At 34.6% G+C, this 24,976-nt stretch overlaps 1 long non-coding RNA gene across 1 annotated transcript; it reads left to right on the top strand.

Moving 5' to 3' along the window:
• Positions 1-554: 554 nt before the first annotated feature.
• LOC123268134 lies at positions 555-24,976 on the top strand. The gene is made up of 3 exons (XR_006510165.1): positions 555-565; positions 5,375-5,389; positions 24,756-24,976. It is a non-coding gene; the product is annotated as an uncharacterized LOC123268134 (long non-coding RNA).

The raw sequence follows: 24,976 nt of genomic DNA, 5'->3' as shown, positions 1-24,976 counted from the left end.
AAATTGTAAAGCATAGAATATTTAATAATTATTTATAACTTAAGCCGATTATAATTTTTATGGTTATGGCGATGGGCTTGAGTCCGGAGTGACAATGGTCACCAAAGGTAGCCGAGGTCACAGGATAGAACTAAAAAGTATACAGTTAAAGATATCGACAGACAGTAAGGGCTGTCGAAATATTTTTTGAGAGAAGAGTACTGAGGGTACTGAGACGAGTAGTTCTCGTTGAGCATTGATCAAGTAAAGACATCGAATATATCCTGCTGACCCCGGATTCGTTCTCGGTCTCATTCCCTAGCGCCTTTACCTTGTATATAAATTATATTTGGATAATTAATCGTAGTATTGTTTATACAAGTTAGCGTACATTATATTTCAAAATTTAGATCAGTGATATATTTTAATTATTCTAAATTAATAAATAATTGAATAAACGAATTCAATGGACTGTACTAACGCCCCTAATAATGCTTTTCCGACATATATATATATATATATATATATATATATATATATATATATATATATATATATATATATATATATATATATATAAATTAGTGTCTCTAATATTATTATTAAAGATATTTTCATGACCGATTGTATATATATATAATGAAAGTTTCATGCCATCTTGGTCAAATGACTAGTGGATCTAATTCAAGCCGAGAGATGGACACTTCCATCTTCCCTATTGGTCGAGATACATCCTCTCTGTATATAAGTTCGATGGAAATCCATCAAACTTGAATACTTGTAAAGCTAGAAGCTTGTAGTATCTATTCGAGTAATAAAGATGTTAATTGAAATGAAAGAAATGAAAGAAATTTGAATGAGATTAAAGACAAACTTTGAAAAAATAAATAGGGTTGGTTGCCAAGCCAGGAATCGAACCTGGATCTCCCTGATAACATGTCAGGAGCTCTACCAGTAAGATCGGGTAAAACGGGAAGGGATAGTAAGTAAGTATCGAAAGTATAAGAATGGACTGAGAAAGGTGGATGGTAGAAGGGGCCCGGTAGCTGATGAGGAAGAGAGACCGATCTAGGTGTTATATTTCAAAGATCGTAAAAATTATCTCTCTCTCACTCTCATACACACACTGATCTATATTTGTCCATGCTTATTCTTTTCTTCCATTTAATATATTGACATAAAAAAATTCTTCTTAAATTTTTATATTACAATTTAATCGTACTTAATAAATTTCCGTCTCAGTTCATAAGTCTTCTCTTATTGAATGCAGAAACGGTTATTTTGAGTGATTTTAGACACTTTAAGTGATTGTGATTCAAACGATATTTTTTTTCTGTATGTTAAATGTTTAAATAAAAAAAATCAAATTTATTTTTTTTCCATTAAAATTTTATTAATAAAATTAAACATTTTTATAAATCATTTTTATTAATCCAGCGATTATGAGTGGTGTCAAATCCCAACCATTTAACATAATATTTACTTCCTTTTTTTTTTTACAATTTTTTAAGGGAGTATTCTACTGTAGAGGCATGAATTTCGCCCGGTTTTAGAAGCGCTGTACAAAGGAAACAAAAAATATTTTTCTAATCAATTTTTTTATCATTTGTTGATTGATGTTTTATTATTACATAAAAAAATTATTAAAAAAAAAAATTAAAATTGACAAAGTTATGAGCAGTCAAAGGGGGTCAAAAAAAAAGAAGGTGTCCTAGCGTGCATTATTCCAACCCTCCTGGTGATCTGAAACATAAAAAATAGACGGATTCTAAATTATTATAGATGCCGCTATCGTATAACCCTTGGATAAGTTAAAAAAAAATGTTATTTTAAAATGGGGATAGTTTGAAAAAAAAATTTTTTTTTTTTCATATTTTTTTAACAATTCCGAATTTTTTAAAAATACTAAATGAGAAGTTATAGTTTTGGGCAGGGTTCACGAGATGAAGCGACGTATAGAGAACATCCTCTTCAAATTTGAAGTAAATCAGTTCATTAGAACTCGAGATATCCTTACCGCTAACTAGAAAAAAGTAGTTCCGAGAAAAACGCGTTCAAAGTTTTGAGACAAGTTTTCGACAATTTTACTTGTAGAATGGTACAGAATACTTACATATTTTTAATCGGCGATTCCTGCTCCATATAAGAATCCTGAACGAGTGGCGGTGATCTCACCGTCCATGTCCGTCTATGACTTCATCGATGGTGTCCTCTATGTCTGCTAGCTTCTGGCGGAACACATTATCCTCTTCGTTAGGTGAAAAATAGACGCTCTCCAAGAAGGTCGTAGGGGTCTTCATCCACACGGCATAGTCCGCTTCCGTTGTTGTTGACGGTGATCTTCTTCGAGTTTACTACCCAGATCGCTGATGTGCCATACTTATCAGTGAACCATGTTTTACTTTCGTTGTTCAGATATTGTTCGCAGAAGAAGCAAACGTCGATTTTCTCTTCAAAGACTCGCTGGCGAAATAAGTTTTGCGCCAATGCACATCTATTCAGGTTTTCTTGTAGTTTGCGCGTCATTTCTGCCCTCTCGTAGCTTCGGCAAGTACGATGCAGAATGCCTTACAATCCCCGGAGCCAGAAATCTGAAATAAGCTATCTTGAGCTTCCTTGTCCGGTGTACAGAGGAAGCATATTGGCTTCTTCATGCAGTCTGCAGATTTGTGATTTTCTCTGCCACATTTATAACGGCATTTGCTTCTGTCCGGTCCCTTACAGTTTCTTAGTAGCTAAGCAAGGTCGGTTTGATGCCCCGATAACACAGATTCCTGCAGTATAGACATTTGAATTTCTGCATTACCGACTGTTCTTGGTTGATTGCCATCGATTTGGTGATTGCTTTTTCTCTGTTTTACCTACTGTTGTAGCGACTGGTGTTGATTGTCATCGATTTGGTGATCGATTTTTACCGACTGTTGACGATTATCATCGTTTTGGTAATTGATTATTGTGGGATCTGTTTTACCTACTGTTCTAGTACGGGTGTGGATAATCATCGATTTATTGATCGATTGTTACCATTGTTCGAGGTAAAAATGCTACCACCCTAACAGCAGAGCTGATGTTTTTGTCGTGAATCAGCTTTGGTGTTGATGTGATATGCACTTATTTGATGTGATGATAAATTTTGTATATATATTCAAATTACTTGTAGTATAAGTATATGCGAGAAATTTCGATAGTTACGCCGATCTGGTGGGTGAAATGGAGGTGTATGTATTGAAGTTTCCGTCTATTTATGGATTTGTGGTAAGTTTAATCGGCAGTTAAAGGTCAACTAGTGATCTATGTTATCGACTGCAGGGTATTGATAATCAGTTTGTCACCGAATGATGCTCTGTTTTATCGATGTATAGCAAGAGTTTTTTTAATTTTTACGTTTTTTAACCTCAACTCTCTCGATTACACCATGTTTTTACGTCATCCGACGAGTTTGAACCTGTTTTTGGCGTTGGTGGGAGGGGATCTTTGGTGGGGAATTATACTTACTTGCCTCAGAATATCAGTTCTTTTCTTGCAGTTACTTGAATCAGTCGTTCAGTTAAAAAAAACTTGTGTCTTTTGTTAAAAATATTTGAAATTGTGTATTCAACAGATAATCTAGTAAGTCATTTATTTGATTATTCTATTTTCTAAGTAATTGCTATTTTAATTATTAACTATTTTCTATCAATTTCTTAGCCTGATAATTCAGAAATGGATTTGAGTGCTATCAATAAAATCAACAACTTACCAAACTTTTTACCAACTAAAAAGTTTGGAGAACTGCAACTGGACAAGATTCATCAAATCATTGAAATCAATTAAGGAAGTACGAGCACCAAGGCAACTTTTGATAAAAGGCTTGATTTTTTTTTTAATATGAAGTTTAAATATGTCTAAACAAATTCCGAAAATTTGAAGGAGATTGCCCGATCATTTAAATAAATAATTAACTTTAAAGTTGAGCAATTTAACATTGGTCTTATGGGGTAACCCCCAAACATTGATACATTTCTGTATTTTTCTCGTAAAACTGTCGGTGAATATTTTTAAAAAACTTATGAATGAAAGTAAATATATTAGTGATAAATTTAATTTAAAAAAATGTACACTTGCCCGACTAATTAAAGTGTATTAATTAAAAGAAAAATAAATGCCGCCATTAGCCAATGTTAAATGTATATCTATATATTGAGAAAAATCATATTGTTACTGCTCTCCCGTTACCGCGCTAGAGTCGATACCTATCCCCACCCTGCCTAGCGCTCGTACTTCCTTAAGTGAAAACAAAATTTGGACCAAAAATTTTGGGAACTGGAAATGAAGTCATCGTAGCTGGTGATTTCAACGCCAAAACGGTAGAATGGTGGGGTGCTGACTTCTCTGATACCAGAGGTAACGAAGTAAAGGACTTTGCAGCTAAGCTGGACCTCATAGTACTGAACACAGGAACTACCAAAACCTTTAGAAAATCGGGGTACAAAGAATCCATCCTTGACATCTCGCTGGCAACTCCAAGGATAGCCAACATGATTGAGGACTTAACTGTATCCGAAGAATACAGCGGTAGTGATCACCAGTATGTGACATTCTGCGTTGGATTGGCAATTGTTTCGACTCCACAACGAGTCCTCCAACAGCGGAAGTGGAATGACAGGAAGCTTAATCGAGGAGAACTACGAATGTCACTTACACGGAGCTCGTCTACCGTTCAGTATAATTCGACTTCGGATACCTGCAGGGAGACGGAAAAAACAGTGCTAAATGTAATGAAGAAGATTGCTGCCGCATGTGACGTCTCTATGCTGCGGCTCAAAAACCGCAGTTTCCACAGGCTGGCATACTGGTGGTCAACAGACATAGCAGAACTTCGCAAAAGATGTCATGAGCTACGTCGCCGCGCCACGAGAGCTGCGAAACGCTCTCCGAACCAAAACTTATTTTCGAAAGAGTATAATCAGTATAAGAAGGCTAAAAAGACACTAAACCGAGCCATTAAAGCAAGTAAAGCGAAGTTGTGTAAAGAGATCTGCACCAATCGACAATGACATCTGGGGTGAAGCCTACCAAATTGTCGCCAAACGACTTAGAAAAACTTCACCAGAGGCGCCTAAGTCTCCTGCCTTAATGGACAGCATTGTAACGGAGCTTTTCCCCAAACACCCGCCGTGGGAGAAGAAACACTACGCTAAAAACAGCGAAGTAACACCCTTCACAACTAAGGAACTACATGACGCGGTCAAGTCACTCAAAACAGGAAAGGCACCGAGACCTGATGGCATCCCGGCATCAGTGATCAAGACTGTAGTCCATGAATACCCAGACGTACTTCTGAACACCTACAACGCATGCTTGGCAACTGGCACGGTTCCCGTGGTTTGGAAGTGGTAGAAATTGGTTCTGTTAGACAGTAATAAATAAGGTAATAAAGACAGCAACACAAGCATGGTCTGGTAGCCTCAAAGCTTGTAAAGTATGTCTTCTCCTCACGCTAGATGTCTAAAACGCATTTAACAGTGCAAATTGAGAAGACATTTTAGACGCTCTGGAGCACAAGTTTGGCAAGGAGCCAGAGAATCTGGCACTAGTCGACAACTACCTTGACGATAGAAAGCTAATAGTGGAAAATACTGAAGGCCCACAAGAATACGCCATAACAGCCGGCGTGCCGCAAGGCTCAATAATGGGGCCTGATCTATGGAAGGCAAACTACGACGAGCTTCTTGAAATCCCGTTGACAGAGCAAGTGGAGCTAACAGGCTTTGCAGACGACATTGCGGCCACGATAGTGGTAGACAGCGTAGAAGAGGCTGAACTACTAGTTCAGGAAGCCATTGACGCCGTCGAGACTTAGCTTGATAAGCATCACCCGAAACTCGCCAAACAGAAAAACGAGATGGTCGTTTTGACACGTCAGAAATGGTTCCCAAAACCATTCGCTGTCGACATGGAAGGAACAACACTGACGTCAACAAGGACCTTATTTAGAAGTAATGATAGACGAGAAACTGTCTTTCTGCAAACGCCTCGACAGTGCATGCAAGAAAGCCAGCAAGATGGTATCTAGCACGAATTATGACCAACACCATGGGACCAATAACCAAAAAGAGGAGTCCTTTTGGAAGCAGTAAATTCAGTACTGCTTTATGGAGCGGAGATATGGGCAAACATATTAAAGCAGAAGACCTACAGGCGAAAGATGGCGACAGTACAGTGGCAAGGTGCTCTCAGGGTTGCATGTGCCTACCGCACGGTTTCCGAAACGTAATATACGATAGATGTATATTATTATATTTATATTTATTTTTTACAAATATAAATAATGCTGTGAAGCGGGAAAGAATAGGAGTTACGGTAATTATGATGTGAAGCGTTCCACATTCACGTAACAGGATATTGGTAGGAAAGGATTGAGGAAGGAATTTGTAGAGGATCATCTTAATGTGAGTTTATAGAATATGCGAGAAAAAATTATTAGATAGCTTGGACTGGGATTCGAACCTAGAACCTTCCTAAGACATGTCGGCTACTTTACCATTCGAGTTATCCGGTTTATACTAAATTTCCTTTCGCTTATTCTATATACATAAGCCACACCGCCCATCTTACGGCAAGCATTTTTACAAATATAAATAATGCTGTGAAGCGGGAAAGAATAGGAGTTACGGTAATATATATATATATATATATATATATATATATATATATATATATATATATATATATATATATATATCTATATATGCTATATATATATATATATGCTGCTATATATATATATATATATATATATATATATATATATATATATATATCTATATATATATCTATATATATAATAAAACTAAGTCGATAAAATGTGCGTGCCGATAAAACTTAAAAAGGAGTCCCGACACGATAAAGTGACTTATGTGGTGTGATAGCCCTTTATCCCCCCTCGAACAAGAAAGTTCCCGTTTTAATCTAAAGGGCATGTTTTTAAAGATATAAGGGACTTTCCGACCCTTCAACTTGAAAATTAAGGGCAGTGGCGCCATTTGTTATCGAATATTTGAACTTCGTTCAAGACAACTATGGAGACTATACACTCCAATAGTCATAGTGTATAGTCTCCATAGTTGTAAGCCATTGCAGCATGTGTAGTAGTGGCGCGAAATTTAAAATTCCAATTTCAATAAAATCTTAAATTTCATTTGTTACTATAATAAAGTTGTTAAATTTTGTGTATTTATATGTCATTATTTAACGTATATTCTGGAGTTAAAGTGACATAATTTTAGTTATCCAAATTAGTTCTCAAAATATTTAAAAATTTAGGTTTTTAAATTTCGCGCCTTTACTACATACGCTACCGCTACAGAAGCTAGAAAGTTCCCGTTTTAGTCTAAAGGGCGTGTTTCTAAAGATATAAGGAACTTTCCAACCCTACAACTTGGAAATTAAGTATAGTGGCGCCATCTGTTATCGAATATTTGAACTTCATTCAGGACAACGATTGTTTGGGTTGCATTTCCAAAAGCGTTGCGAGCAATTGTAGCATGTGTAGTAGTGACACGAAATTTAAAATTCCAATTTCAATAAAGTCTTAAATTTAATTTGTTGCTATAAAAAAGTTATTAAATTTTGTGTATTTATACGTCATTAGCTAACTTATATTTTGGAGTTAAAGTGACATAATTTTAGTTATCCAAATTAGTTCTCAAAATATTTAAAAATTTAGGTTTTTAAATTTCGCGCCTTTACTACATACGCTACCGCTACAGAAGCTAGAAAGTTCCCGTTTTAATCTAAAGGGCGTGTTTCTAAAGATATAAGGAACTTTCCAACCCTACAACTTGGAAATTAAGTATAGTGGCGCCATCTGTTATCGAATATTTGAACTTCATTCAGGACAACGATTGTTTGGGTTGCATTTCCAAAAACGTTGCGAGCAATTGTAGCATGTGTAGTAGTGACACGAAATTTAAAATTCCAATTTCAATAAAGTCTTAAATTTAATTTGTTGCTATAATAAAGTTATTAAATTTTGTGTATTTATACGTCATTAGCTAACTTATATTTTGGAGTTAAAGCGACATAATTTTAGTTATCCAAATTAGTTCTCAAAACATTTAAAAATTTAGGTTTTTAAATTTCGCGCCTTTACTACATACGCTACCGCTACAGAAGCTAGAAAGTTCCCGTTTTAATCTAAAGGGCGTGTTTCTAAAGATATAAGGAACTTTCCAACCCTACAACTTGGAAATTAAGTATAGTGGCGCCATCTGTTATCGAATATTTGAACTTCATTCAGGACAACGATTGTTTGGGTTGCATTTCCAAAAGCGTTGCGAGCAATTGTAGCATGTGTAGTAGTGACACGAAATTTAAAATTCCAATTTCAATAAAGTCTTAAATTTAATTTGTTGCTATAATAAAGTTATTAAATTTTGTGTATTTATACGTCATTAGCTAACTTATATTTTGGAGTTAAAGCGACATAATTTTAGTTATCCAAATTAGTTCTCAAAACATTAAAAAATTTAGGTTTTCAAATTTCGCGCTTTTACTACAAATGCTACCGCTATAGAACCTTTTATTATGGCGGACGATAATGACCAGAATACTCTAGAAGGTGTGAGAGAGAAAATATTTTCAAATTTTCTCGAATATTCTAGAGCCTAGCTCTCTGAATATATAAAAGCCCGGTGTCGCTCACCAGAGTTAGTTTAATTTGAACAGCGAAACGAGCGATTTCAAAACGAAAAGAAGAGAAGTTATCTGTGAGCCTTTATTTAGAAGTATCACGTGTGAGTATTTTTAATAGTGTGTTTAATTAACTCTCGATTTTGAAACGAATTAGAAAAAAGTTATTTGTGGGTTTTTATTGTGAAATTTCAAATGTGAGTATTTTTAATAGTGTTTAATTAATTTGTAACGGAGTACACGGGGCCTTCTTTACCCAGAGAAGGTCTCCAACCCGCGTGAGTTAGTTATCGACTGATCCCCCAGAGCGCTGTGCTCCGAAGTACTCGCGCCTCTAGCTATAAGTTAGTGAGTAAGTCCCTGAGAGGGAAACGCCGGCGAGGAGAGTGAGTGGGGGAGACGGAGCGAAGAAAGAAACGTACCGACAAAGCTCAGAAGATTCATTGTGACCGAACAGTCAAATCTAACGGTCGCACAAAAGTTAACAAACATGAAAGCACAGGTAATTATTTTTATTTCGCTCAAGATATAGTGGAACGAAGCGATACTAATCAATTAATTTATTGCTTGCTAGGCCTTCTGCCAGCTTGCGTAAATTGATTCTAATTAGTGATTATTTCTAATGCTTATTTGCGGTTACAGATTTTGTAAAGTATCCGGGGAACGAGTGACGGTGACCTGGGTCTCGCCGCCAAGTAGATTCATCCACCAAAGTAGGACTTGTACCAGCAACGACGACAAGAAGTTGTAGCTCCTCGAGGGAGTTCATTAGCGTCGTAAAGGAAAACTCCAGGTACAAATAAAATGTCTCAATAATATCTTGGTGGTGCGCCATCAGCCAGGCATTGAAGTCGGCTGAAGGTCATCGTCATTTCACGTTCGGTCACAATCATTAGTTTAAGTATTATATCGTAGAATTTACTTAATTATTATATTGAAATTTATTTATTAGAATTTACTTGGAATATTATTTGGGATATTATTTAAAGAATTATTTAAAATATTGTTTAGAATATTCTTTAGGAGGTTAGTAAGAATTTATTAAAAATAAAATTCAGAATGAAATTAAGAAAAGTCCAGAATAAAATTAAAAATGAAGTTAAGAACAAGTTAGGGATAATTACTAAATATTTAATTAACAAAACCAGGAATTATTTCGGATTGTTAATTAACTACGTAGGCAGAGTTTGGACTGACTTTACCAGGAATAATTTCGGTTGGTCATTTCATGACTTCGGTGCCATGTAGAACAAAATGTCGTTGATAATCGAGTTGGTCGGATTTATTTAATTAATTGCTTAAAATAAAATCAGTAAAATGTTTTAGAGGAACTTTAGTAAAAATCATTTGAAGTAAAATTTATTAAATTCGGGAAAGTAATTTATAATAAAATTTAATTGTTTAAAATAAAATCATTTGCAATAAATTTAGAATCAGTCAAAATTGCTAGAAAATTGTTCGTGTAAATTTGTTAATTAAAAGTAGAAAATAAAACTTGTAAAAATTCGTCAGAGAAAAAATTACACCAAAAACTTGCGACAGAGACGCAAGACCGAGCGAGAGCGTCAGCCATCTTGTCCCGCGTGAAGCGCTGGATAGAGGGCACTCAAGGTCGAGACTAAAATCTTACGGTGTTGCTAGGCAGAAAATAATCCTCGAATAAAATAAAATAAAATAAATGCTAAGTTTTTCGTGCAACACAATAGAACGTAAAATAAAATAATGTAGAGAAAATAAAACTCGATTATTGAATGACAAGTAAAACAGTTTAGTAAAAATTAATTACATAAAATCAATTGATGAATTTTAGTTGATAACAAATTAAGTTCTTAATTAAATAAATTAATCTGGACATAAATTAGAAATATTCGGAGAACAACCAAATAAATAATTGACAAATTCTGGTAAAATAAATTATCCAAAGTAAAATAAATTAACGAAACAATTTATAAAATAAATTAAGTAAATTCAGGAAAAATTAATTTGTAAAATCTAGGAAGTAACCGATCATTGTTGGCAGATTATTAAGACCTCTGTCAATAGATTTTAATCTATTAATTCAAGATACGAAGACCTCTTGTAATTAAATATTTATTGTTGTATTATTAAGACCACGGCAATAAATTAGTTAATGATTTTAATTTGAAATTTGGAATTGGATTAGGATTTATGAAACAAGTTAGGAACTCGGATTTAGCAAATTAATGAATGGAATAAATAGATCTAGGTATTAAATCGGATTTCATTTAATTTTGGGAAATTAATTTTGTTAAATTGGAAAATAAATATATAAATTTTAATCTGTAAAGTCCGGGGAAATATTTAGTGTGTTTGGAAATTTAATTAATAGTGTGGGTGGGTTAGTGTTAAGTATTGTAGTGTTGCCTAGGGATTCATGGTATCCTCCTCTGCTTCCTGGGCACACTTAGAGTCCTTTGCATAGACGCCCAGGTGGGGGTGCAATAGGCATAAGTATTTTAAATAAATATTGTGGGTGTGTGTGGAATAGAAAATATTATTGCAGTGTAGCCTAGGGATTCATGGTATCCTCCTCTGCTTCTTGGGCGCACTTAGAAGCCGTTGTATAGACGCCGGATTTGGGGTACAACGGTAGTAAGATAGAAACCGCGGTATAGACGCTCCATATGAGGGTACCGTTCGGGAATAGACACTATGATAGAAACCGTGATAGGACGCTCCATAAGAGGATATCGTCGGGATTAAGTTGTTTTGATATTTTGTAAGGGGTTTTATTGTGTATTAAGGGTTGGTTAAATAAAATGGATTGTAAAAATGAATTTCTTGTTATAATTTCTGTTTCCTTCCCGACAATCTCTTACGACCCTGAGTGTTCACTCCATGTTCTGGGCCAGTTTCTGGATACTGTGGGAAAAATCCAGTGGCGCCTTAAATAAATTAAGAGACGACCAAGAGAGCGGTGGATCCCCGTTTCAAATTCTAATAGTTTTTTTTCTTTAAATTGTAATTTTCTTAACCTTCAAAAAGTCGCGCGGCGTCGAATTGATGCCTTCTATATACTTTTGGCCGTAAACAAAATATCGCTCGACCGCTTGAAGGTTAAATATATTTTTTTTTGTCTCAACGTACCCCACGTTTCCGTTACAAAATAATTATTTATAAAATGTTTATTTAATTTATATTTTATAGAATACGATGCCCAGACGTAAGAGAGGAGGAGATTTGGCTAGTTCTGCAGCGAAACGGCGGAAACAAAAAGAATCTCGAAGAAATGAAACGGACGAAGAGCACGAAGCACGTTTACAGAATCAACGGACCAGAATGAGTAACCTGAGAAGCAGAAGAAGCGAAGAAAGAACAGCAAATAAAAGTACTGAAGAGTCGAGAATTTTAAAAGATAATCTAACAAAGGAAGCATTCCACTACGAACCGACGAAAAAATATTACAATCATAAATACGTTGTTATTGGAAAAATGAATAACGTTTGCCAGTTTTGCCACGCAAAAAAATTCAGTAAAGAAACACCAGGTCTCTGTTGCATGAATGGAAAAATTCAATTACTACCAATTGAAGCACCTCCGCAGGAATTTCTGCATTACATGCTCGGGGAAACACTAGAATCAAAACACTTTCTTCAAAATATAAGATCATATAACTCCTGCTTTCAAATGACTTCTTTCGGTGCTACTTCGACTAACACTAATAGAAATGAATTTGAATATGTATTTTCAATTCAAGGGCAAATTTATCACAAAATAGGATCGTTACTGCCAATGCCTAACGAAGACCATAAATTTCTACAAGTATATTTCATCGGAAATGAAGAACAAGAAATTGATCAACGATGCACAAATTTTAATGGACTGAGACGCGAAATAATCCAAGATGTACAGAGGATCTTACACAAGTATAATCAACTGATTTATATATTCAAAACAACATTAGACCGCATGATTTCTGATGACTATAAAATTGTAATTCGAGCCGATAAAAGACCATGTGGAGAACACGAACGCAGATTTAATGCACCTCAGGTAGATGAAGTCGCCATTGTAGTTGTGGACAATGAAAATACAAGCCGTGACATAATTGTACATCGAAGAAGAAAAGGACTACAACGCATTGCAGAGACACACCGTTCATATGATGCTCTTCAATATCCGTTAATATTTCTGCACGGAGAGGACGGATACCATTTCAATATAAAACAAATTCATCCTGAAACAGGCATAGAAACAAACAAAAAAGTCACTTCTAAGGAGTTCTATGCTTGCCGCTTAATGATCAGAGACAATGAAACATATAATCACATACTCAACACTCGCCGTTTATTCCAACAATTTCTGGTAGATATGTACGCAAAAATAGAAGCAGAACGGATGCTTTACATAAGATTGAATCAGAAAAAACTACGCACAGAAGAATACATCCACCTTCGAGACGCGATCATGAATGACGGCAATATTGACGATATTGGAACAATGGTAATCTTACCCTCATCATACATAGGAAGTCCAAGACATATGCACGAATATACACAAGATGCCATGACCTACGTAAGAAAATATGGACGACCTGATCTCTTTATAACATTTACATGCAATTCATCATGGCCAGAGATCAAAGAACAACTAAAATACGGACAAACCTCCATAGATCGACACGATATAATAGCCCGAGTTTTTCGACAAAAACAAATACGATCTATTGAAGTCATCACAAAATATCACATCTTTGGAACTGTTATTTCCTGGATGTATACAATTGAGTGGCAAAAACGAGGATTACCTCACTCACACAATCTCATATGGCTACACGATAAAATTTATCCCACGGATATCGACAAAATCATCCGAGCTGAATTTCCTGATCCAAAAAAAGATCCGGAGCTTTACAACATAGTAGTGAAAAACATGATTCACGGACCATGTGGATCATTAAATTTCAATGCGCCATGCATGAGTGATGGAAAATGTACGAAAAAATATCCAAAACCGTACTTGGACGATACCAAAACTGAAGATGACGGCTATCCCAAATATAGAAGACGATCACCGAAAAACGGTGGCTTCACAGCAAAAATACGAATACAAGGCAGAGACGAACTGGAAATAGATAATCAATGGGTAGTACCGTATAATCCACTACTTTCCAAAATGTTCCAAGCACATATAAACGTTGAATACTGCAATTCAGTAAAATCTATTAAATATATATGTAAGTACGTAAACAAAGGTAGTGATATGGCAGTATTCCAAATAGTCCAAAATAGCGAACAAAATAACAGAAATGATGAGATCCTCATGTACCAAATGGGAAGATACATCAACAGTAACGAAGCAGCGTGGAGGATTTTTAGTTTTCCCATACATGAACGCGAACCAGCTGTGCAAAATCTAGCAGTACATTTGGAGAATGGACAGAGAGTTTACTTCACAAAAGACTCGGCTAGAAAAATTGCAAGCGAACCACCTCAGAACACAACATTAACAGCTTTCTTCCAACTGTGTCAAACAGATCCATTCGCCAGAAAGTTATTGTATGTCGACGTCCCTATTTATTATACGTGGGACAAAACAAGGAAAATTTTTCAACGTCGGAAACAAGGAATGCCAGAAAAGGGTCATCCAGAAATCATAAAAACTAACGCAATAGGTCGAGTATTCACTGTACATCCAAACAATGCCAAATGTTTTTATCTCCGGATGTTGTTACAAGAAATACGGGGACCAACAAGTTTTACAAATCTCAGGACCGTTAATGGCTACCTATGCCAGACTTACAGAGAAGCATGTCAACGCTTAGGATTATTGGAAAACGACAACCACTGGGAATTAACACTACAAGAAGCCACACTCACAGCTTCAGCTGAACAAATTCGAGAGTTATTCGCTATAATATTAACAACATGTAACCCATCAAACCCAAAACAGCTATGGAACTCTTTCAAAAGGAGTATGAGTGATGATATATTGTACCAAGTCCGACAAGCTAATCCTGAACTGACTATAGAATTCAATGACGAGATCTTCAATGAAACACTCATTCGCTTAGAAGATAAATGTTTAGCAATAAATAATCAGGCCTTAGTAGAACTTGGAATGCCAGCACCACAAAGAAATACTTTTAGTGTTCTAAACTACGAAATTATGAAGGAAAAAAGTTACAACATCAATGAACTACTTGAATACATTGCTCACAACAAACCACTTCTCAATGACAATCAAAAAAAAGTTTACGACGTTATAATGAGCCGGATAAATAACAATATTGGTGAAATTATTTACTTGGACGCACCAGGAGGCACTGGTAAAACGTTTCTCATAAATCTAATACTGGCGGAAATACGTGCTAAAAAACTCATCGCACTGGCACTAGCATCATCTGGCATTGCAGCCACACTTATGGAAGGAGGACGAACTGCCCATTCTGCCTTACAACTACCATTGAATATAGCCGAACAACAATTCCCGGTATGTAAAATTTCAGGAAAATCTGGACGTGGTCAAATTCTAAAACAAGCTAAAATTATCATCTGGGATGAATGCACCATGGCCCATAAAAAATTTATAGAAGCCATGGACAGAACATTACAAGAATTGCGAAAAAACTCTGAAATAATGGGAGGAGCTCTACTCATACTCTCAGGAGATTTTCGACAAACACTTCCAGTTATTCCCAAGTCAACATCAGCAGACGAGATCAATGCATGCTTGAAAAAATCACATCTCTGGCCACAAGTACAAATACTGCAATTAACAAAAAACATGAGAGTTGAATTATCAAGAGATGAAACAACAGCACAATTTGCTAAAATACTTTTACAAATCGGCGAAGGTACATATCCTACTGACCAAACGACCGGCCTCATTGAACTTAATAGTGATTTCTGTAATATAGCCACTACTGAAGACGAACTAATCGACAAAATTTATCCAAATATTATTCAGAACTATACTAATGCAGAGTGGTTATTTCAAAGAGCAATTTTGGCCACTAAAAATAATATTGTTGACGATATCAATTTTAATATTCTAAATAAAATACCTGGTGAAGAGAAAATATTTAAATCGATCGACACGATGGTATCCATTGAAGAAAGTGTCAACTTCCCCACTGAATTTCTAAACTCTTTACAAGTACCAGGAATGCCATTACACTGCCTTCGTCTGAAAATTGGAACTCCAATCATACTACTCAGAAATCTCAACTCCCCAAAATTATGTAATGGAACTAGAATGATCGTAAAACAGCTATCGAATAATATCATTGAAGCTGAACTTATTTCTGGAAAGACCAAAGGACAGACAGTATGTATACCTAGAATACCTCTGATCTCTTCGGAATTGCCATTTCAATTTAAAAGACTGCAGTTTCCAATAAAATTAGCCTTTAGTTTTACAATTAACAAAGCGCAAGGACAAACTTTAAAATATGGTGGCATTAACCTCAAAGAATCCTGCTTCTCTCACGGTCAGCTATATGTAGCTTGCTCAAGAGTAGGAAATCCGAAAAATTTATGTATATATACTCCGGACAATAAAATGAAAAATGTTGTTTATAAACAAGTATTGTAAATAATGAGAAAACGTTTTCAATAAACTTTTTTTTTACTTTTTACGTCATAGTTTATTTTTTTATTTCGACTCTACCACGTCATCTCATATCAACTCCCGGGCGAAGCCGGGTTTTTTAGCTAGTATATATATATATATATAGGAGACTTTCTATAGATATAGATAGTCACTCATCACGATATCTCTGGAACCATAAAGGGTAGCGACTTGAAATTTGGTCGGGATATTCCTTTCGCCGAGTAGCGGTCAGCTAAGAACGGATTTTACGAAATTCCACCCACAAGGGGGGTTGCGGGGGTGTTAACAATAGAAAATTCCCATTTTTAACCTATAGCTCCTATCGACTTCAAATTTGGTAAGAATCTCCTATATGTGATGTAGAAATGATCTAAGAGCGGATTTTACGACAATCTACTCCCAATATGGATTGCGGGGGTGGACGTTAACAATGAAAATTCTAAATTTCTGAGCTACAGCTCCGACAGACTCATAATTTTGTATGAATTTTCTGTAAGTAATGTAAAAATAATTTATGAACAAATTTTACGATATCCCTCCCCACAGGGGGGTGCGGGGTGGGTTTTAACAATTAAAATTTTAAATTTTCGAGCTGTAGCTCCTATAAGCTCCAAATTTGAAAAGAATCTGCTATATGCGATAAACTGAAACTAAGGAAACGACCCAAAGTCGAAAAAAGTATTTACTAGCGTTATATATTGAAATATAGATTAACTATCAAGTTGGAATACTAAAATAAAATAATAAATTATAAAATTAGTGTAAGAAAAGTAGATTTAAGCGAAAGATGTATCAGAGTTTGTTAGACAAGCTGTACATCTGGTGCCAACAAATCTATATATATAGGAGATCCCATTTTTGAACTCACTCATCACGAAATCTCAGAAACTATTAGGTCGATTGACTTGAAATTTGGTAGGAATATTCCTTTTGTCGATTAGAGGTCAGCTAAGAACGGATTTTACGAAATTTCACCCACAAGAGGTCTTGCGGGGGAGTTAACAATAGAAAATTCCCATTTTTTTTATTAATTTATGTGTGTAGTCATTTGTTTTTTGTTTCCATCAATAAAACAAAAGACGATCGTTTTTTACTCATTCTTTTTTTTTTTTTCTAGCTTATAAAGAAGTCGGAAAAATGTATAACATCAACTCTACGCTTTCAATGCTTCTCCATCCACACCATCCCACGCATCCACCCCCCCCACTCCCACGCATCCACCCACGTACTCCCACGCATCCACCTACGCACTCCCACACATCCACCCAAGCATCCATCTATGCACTCACCCACATCTATGTATATATGAGATTTCCACGTATATAGTCACTCATCACGATATCTCTGGAACCATAAGACCTAGAGACTTGAAATTTGGTAGGAATATTCTTTTTACCGAGTAGAAGTCAGCTAAGAACGGATTCAACGAAATTCCACCCACAGAGGGGGTTGCGGGGGCGTTAACAATCAAAAATTCCCATTTTTAAACTATAGCTCCTATCGACTCCAAATTTAGTAAGAATATTCTGTTAGAGATCTAAAAATAATCTATGAACGAACTTTACGATATTACACCCCACAGAGGGTTGCGGGGGTGCGTATTAATAATGAAAATTTTTAATTTTCAAGCTATAGCTCCTACAGACTCCAAATTTGGTAGGAATTTTTTATAAGTAATGTAGAAATAATTTATGAACGAATTTTATGATATTCCACCCCACAGAGAGTTGCGAGGGTGGGTATTAACAATGAAAATTTGTAATTTTCAAGCTATAGCTCCTACAGATTCTAAATTTTATAGGAAATTTCTGTACATGATGTAAAAATAATTTATGAACGAATTTTACGATATCCTACCCCAAAGAGGATTGCGGGGGCGTTAACAATAAAAAATTCCCGTTTTCAAACTATAGCTCCAATAGACTCCAAACTAGGTAGGAATTTTCTGTTAGAGATGTAAAAATAATATAGGAACGAATTTTACGATAGCTCACCCCACAGGGGTTTGCGGGGGTGGGTATTTACAATTAAAATTTTTAATTTCAAAGCTATAGCTCCTATAGACTTCAAATTTGATAGGAGTCTTCTATATGTGATATAGAAATGATCTAAGAACGGATTTTACAACGAATCACCTCCAATAAGGATCGCGGGAGTGGGTGTTGACAATAAAAAATGTTCATTTCCATAATATAGCTTCTGAAAACTCTAAAGGGCATAGCCGGATTAATATGGGAATTCTGCCCCCATGGCTTTTTTGACTCATACTTAGGGGGTCGATTTGGTATCGAATGAAAATAATTCACACCAATTCTTAGCTCTTTAACTCAAACGGTATTCGAGAATTTCAAAAAAACCTGTTTTTTCAAAATTATTTTTATTTTTATAGTAAAATTCGGAATTGATTAATGATGATTTTTTTCCTAATTCTTACGAGTCCAAAACATGAAAAAATCATATGATCATGATTCTCAAATAGAAAACCGATTTTTAACAGAGAAAAGAAAATTATTTTTTTTTTTTTCAGCCTTTTTGAAATATGTCACTCACCAAAATTCGTCAGAAAATGTCTTTTATACTCCTCTATACTCAGGAATTTTTTTGAATTTTTAGAAATGGTGGAACAATTCAAAAAAAATTAAAAACTCATTTTTTTTTCAAAATCTTGCGTTTTAACAAACTTACATTTTTTTTAGTACACATAAATACGTAGAAAATTTTATTTTTGTTTAAAATTCACAATTACATTACTTCTTAATCTTTATACTAGACAACGATAACGTAAAAACTATGTTTTTCAAAATTTTGGCCAAGTTGGCACATTATAACGCCATCTATCGGGATTTTCTGTATCCATTTATTATTTCTTCTAAGGTTCTGCTGATTAGATAACCTAAAAACAAAGAAGCTTCTATGGTTGATGTCATTGTCTGAATAGCAGTTAACGCATTAATTAATTCAGTACTTATATTGACAATATTTTTTCGTTTCACCATAAAATTATACTGGAGTATCATTTTTGTTATATTATCTTGTCTCATCTTTATGAGATACTATTTTTTGTCGTTAAATAGTGTCACAGTCGATTACAAAGACTCAAGTAAGTGAAGTTTTATATTTAATCAGTTTATATATGTCCAAATTCCTAATATATAATTTTAATATTGATGTTAGAATGGATTTTGATAAAAAATGTATCAATTGTAACATATATTTGCGTAAAGCAGTTGGTTATAAAAAAGTTGTTATGACAATTGATGAAGCTTATATTGCGACAGAAAAAATTGGAAAGAGAGTTCTTGTTAATGATGCCTCTTGTAGTAAGTTTCGAGTTATTTTAACAAGACCACCTATACTTAAGAACACTCAGGATTCATCTGCAGATCAAGTTAGTATCAAAAGTCAGCCAATTTTTTCTCATTCTTCATCCACTACTGTTTCATCCGTATCATCATCTGAAGATACTGTTGCCTTTCTGGATTATCAGCAAATATCACAATTGTTCCATTTGAAGCACGCAAACAAGTATTTTCGACAAGACGACTCTTTATTCCTGAAGGAAATCGGTGTTGTAAAGATCACATTATAAAAAAGCGGTTTTATGATGAAGAAATTAACAATTTTTGGATTTATTTGAATACCAGTGTATTTGAAGTTCGTGATTTGGAAAAATTACTTGGGCAGCTGGCTATTGGCACTGATTCGTCTATAATTGATAAAATTGAAGATCACTCGTTTTCAGAAAAACAGTTGGAGGTATTTACGAGCCTTACCTGGGAAAAATTGATAAAACTTTGTGAAATGTTAACGTCGATGAGAAAATCAGTGAATCGTAATGTCATTCAAGCTCTCGTTATTTTTTTATTCAAATTACGAACAGGAAATTCAAATGCAGTGATATCTTCCATTTTTGGTTTAGCTCGGGAACAAATGGTATCCGACTACTGTGATGAAGTAATATCTTCATTTGAAAAAGATGTTTTACCTCAGTATTTCGAAATCGATGCTATTAGTAGGGAGACATTACTCGCCAATACCTCTAATACTGCTAAAGTGCTGTATCAAGTGAAAGATGACTAGTTGATATTCATTTGCGATGGAACATATATTCGTCATCAAAAAAGTGCAAATAACGAATACCAGATGAAATCATATTCTGGTCAAAAGAAAGTTCCTCTGTGCAAACCATTCACGATATGTACTACAAATGGTTTCGTTATAGATATGCTCGGGCCATATACAGCTAATATGAACGATGCTGAGATTATGAGAATCATCTTAAGTGATCCCAATGGTCTGATCAAGTTGCTGAAAAAAGGTGACATTATTGTAGTTGATCGTGGCTTCCGGGATGTGATAGTATATTTAGAAGAATTGGGGTTTGCTAGTGCTATGCTTTGCTTTGCTAGTGTTTGCTTTGCTAGATATATATATATATATATATATATATATATATATATATATATATATATATATATATATATATATATATATATATACTAGCTGTTACCCGCCCGCTCTGCTGGGCACTTTATAGAATTGTATTTTGAGATCTAGACTTGAAATTCAATTGGAGTATTGTTCTGACTTGCACAGATTCAAAATTCTATCGGATTGGCCTGTACCTTTTATCCATGTTATAATTCTAACGAATATCCATTGTAACTTTCAATGTGCAATCACTATAACATTCCCGTGGCTTTCTCCAAAAATGAATAATCATTTTTGGATTTACGATTTTAATTTTTGATTTTACGAAATCTCTTAAAATGATAACCAAATTTCTTTTCCACATCTCAAGTGTTCAGAAAATGTTTTCATTTTAATCTGTTACATTCCCGCGATCCCGTAATAAGAACAATTCATTGGTTATGTGATCAGCAAAAATAAAATGTATGCACAATACTTAGTCCGTTGACTATATAGCTACATGTAAAGTTAAATTTTAGAAACCTTACAATGACTTTTTCGCTGCTGCCAAGGAGACGATTGTGGTAAGAAAATATAATTATTAAAAAAGGAAAATATTTTAATCCATTGACCTTGGAGGCCATCTCTGTAATTACCTGTTTCTCTTAAGATTCTATCAAATTTTATATCTCTAGGAAATATATTTGAAGAATATGAATTTTTTGACAACTATCACTCCCGCACTCTTATGTTAGAGAGAAATTTCGTAAGATTCTATTCGAGATGATTTTCACATTAAATATAAAATATTCCAAGAAAACTTCGAGTCCATAGAAACTTGTTTTGAAAAGAAAGATTGTCATTGTTAACGCCTCCGCAGTCCCTTTGGGGTTGGAATTTGATAGAATTCATTTTTATTTGAACTTGACATGATACATGAAGACTCCCACCAAATTTGAAGTCTGTCGAAGTTACAGTGTGGAAATTAAAATTTTAGATTTTAACACCCACCCCCGCAATTCCTATCGGAAGTGAAATTTATTGAAATCCATTTTGAGATGATCTCTACAGGAGAAATAAAAGATTTCTACTAAATTTAGAGTTTTCAGAAGCTATATTATGGAAATGAACATTTTTTATTGTCAACACCCACTCCCGCGATCCTTATTGGAGGTGAATCGTTGTAAAATCCGTTCTTAGATCATTTCTATATCACATATAGAAGACTCCTATCAAATTTGAAGTCTATAGGAGCTATAGCTTTGAAATTAAAAATTTTAATTGTAAATACCCACCCCCGCAAACCCCTGTGGGGTGAGCTATCGTAAAATTCGTTCCTATATTATTTTTACATCTCTAACAGAAAATTCCTACCCAGTTTGGAGTCTATTGGAGCTATAGTTTGAAAACGGGAATTTTTTATTGTTAACGCCCCCGCAATCCTCTTTGGGGTAGGATATCGTAAAATTCGTTCATAAATTATTTTTACATCATGTACAGAAATTTCCTATAAAATTTAGAATCTGTAGGAGCTATAGCTTGAAAATTACAAATTTTCATTGTTAATACCCACCCTCGCAACTCTCTGTGGGGTGGGATATCATAAAATTCGTTCATAAATTATTTCTACATTACTTATAAAAAATTCCTACCAAATTTGGAGTCTGTAGGAGCTATAGCTTGAAAATTAAAAATTTTCATTATTAATACGCACCCCCGCAACCCTCTGTGGGGTGTAATATCGTAAAGTTCGTTCATAGATTATTTTTAGATCTCTAACAGAATATTCTTACTAAATTTGGAGTCGATAGGAGCTATAGTTTAAAAATGGGAATTTTTGATTGTTAACGCCCCCGCAACCCCCTCTGTGGGTGGAATTTCGTTGAATCCGTTCTTAGCTGACTTCTACTCGGTAAAAAGAATATTCCTACCAAATTTCAAGTCTCTAGGTCTTATGGTTCCAGAGATATCGTGATGAGTGACTATATTCGTGGAAATCTCATATATACATAGATGTGGGTGAGTGCATAGATGGATGCTTGGGTGGATGTGTGGGAGTGCGTGGGTGGATGCGTGGGAGTACGTGGGTGGATGCGTGGGAGTGGGGGGGGTGGATGCGTGGGATGGTGTGGATGGAGAAGCATTGAAAGCGTAGAGTTGATGTTATACATTTTTCCGACTTCTTTATAAGCTAGAAATAAAAAAAAAAGAATGACGAAAAAACGATCGTCTTTTGTTTTATTGATGGAAACAAAAAACAAATGACTACACACATAAATTAATAAAAAAAATGGGAATTTTCTATTGTTAACTCCCCCGCAAGACCCCTTGTGGGTGAAATTTCGTAAAATCCGTTCTTAGTTTCTGAGATTTCGTGATAAGTGAGTTCAAAAATGTGATCTCCTATATATATAGATTTATTGGCACCAGATGTACAGCTTGTCTAACAAACTCTGATACATCTTTCGCTTAAATCTACTTTTCTTACACTAATTTTATAATTTATTATTTTATTTTAGTATTCCAACTTGATAGTTAATCTATATTTCAATCTATAACGCTAGTAAATACTTTCTTCGACTTTGGGTCGTTTCCTTAGTTTCAGTTTATCGCATATAGCAGATTCTTTTCAAATTTGGAGCTTATAGGAGCTACAGCTCGAAAATTTAAAATTTTAATTGTTAAAACCCACCCCCGCACCCCCCTGTGGGGAGGGATATCGTAAAATTCGTTCATAAATTATTTTTACATTACTTACAGAAAATTCATACAAAATTATGAGTCTGTCGGAGCTATAGCTCAGAAATTTAGAATTTTCATTGTTAACGTCCACCCCCTCAATCCATATTGGGAGTAGATTGTCGTAAAATCCGCTCTTAGATCATTTCTACATCACATATAGAAGATTCCTACCAAATTTGAAGTCGATAGGAGCTATAGGTTGAAAATGGGAATTTTCTATTGTTAACACCCCCGCAACCCCCCTTGTGGGTGGAATTTATATATATATATATATATATATATATATATATATATATATATATATACATATTTCCCTAACTTCTATTCTTTCCCGCTTCACAGCATTATTTATATTTGTAAAAATGCTTGCCGTAAGATGGGCGGTGTGGCTTATGTATATAGAATAAGCGAAAGGAAATTTAGTATAAACCGGATAGCTCGAATGGTAAAGTAGCCGACATGTTTTCGGAAGGTTCTAGGTTCGAATCCCAGTCCAAGCTATCTAGTAATTTTTTCTCGCATATTCTATAAACTCACATTAAGATGATCCTCTCCAAATTCCTTCCTCAATCCTTTCCTACCAATATCCTGTTACGTGAATGTGAAACGTCTCTTATTCGTTACTTACTCTCTAACAAATAACGTCTCTTTATTTGTTAGAGAGAGAGCGCCAGTGTCCAGTAAAATATGTGCCAAACAAAGACACAACTAACTGTATGACTAACTAGTTTCTATAGCTAACGTAGTCAAACATATTTTCTTACACATTCACACGTGCAAGCATCTTCGTTGGAACGCACTTAACTTGACACTAGTTCTCTCTCTCTCTAACGCATAAAAGGACGTTATTTTAATTAATAATTAATTATCTATGCGTCTGTTAAAAAAATGGCTAAGGCCTTTTTGTCTCAGAATTATTTTGTTTATCAGATGCTACAATGGCGTCCGTTACTTCTGGGACACTCTGTATATATATATATTAGGGTGGCCCAAAAAAACCGACTATTTTAGTAGATTTCATAGAAATCTAACTATTGCATTGGTCTTCATGACGGAACTTTAAAAAAATTTCGACTATGCTCATCGAGCTGAGTCGGAAAATGCATATGGTTCAAAAGTTTATGTATGTGTATATATAATATATATATCAACACAAAAACAGCTTCGCTGTATATAATCACGCCAAGTCCACGTTCATATAATAATAATAATAATGAAAGATAAAATTAAGCATTCTGTACTTTACAAAAAGATGTGAAATAACAAAAATACCAAGTACCGCTGTGATTTATTTTCAATAAGCGAGAAAAAATTTTGTTAAAAATTTAACAATTGAAAAAAAATTTTTTATTTTTTACTTGGCGTGCGTCATTGAGTATTTCAAATTTTTTCGACCCTGTTGAAAATATTATTTTCAAACAAACAGTTCAATTGACTAGCTTATTTTACTCTCACCTCAAGAATTTTTCGTTATACGAAAAGCTGTATTATGTTAAATTTATTAATTATGAATAGATCACAGCTCATACTGTACTTTTGTATACAATAACGCAATTTTCTATACGTCGGTATAACAACGTGCAGATAATTTTTTATT

This window comes from Cotesia glomerata, linkage group LG6 (genome assembly GCF_020080835.1).
Source record: "Cotesia glomerata isolate CgM1 linkage group LG6, MPM_Cglom_v2.3, whole genome shotgun sequence".
NCBI lineage: Eukaryota > Metazoa > Arthropoda > Insecta > Hymenoptera > Braconidae > Cotesia > Cotesia glomerata.
The sequence above is the reverse complement of the archived record's forward strand: the minus strand, read 5'-3'. Positions and strand labels throughout refer to the sequence as shown.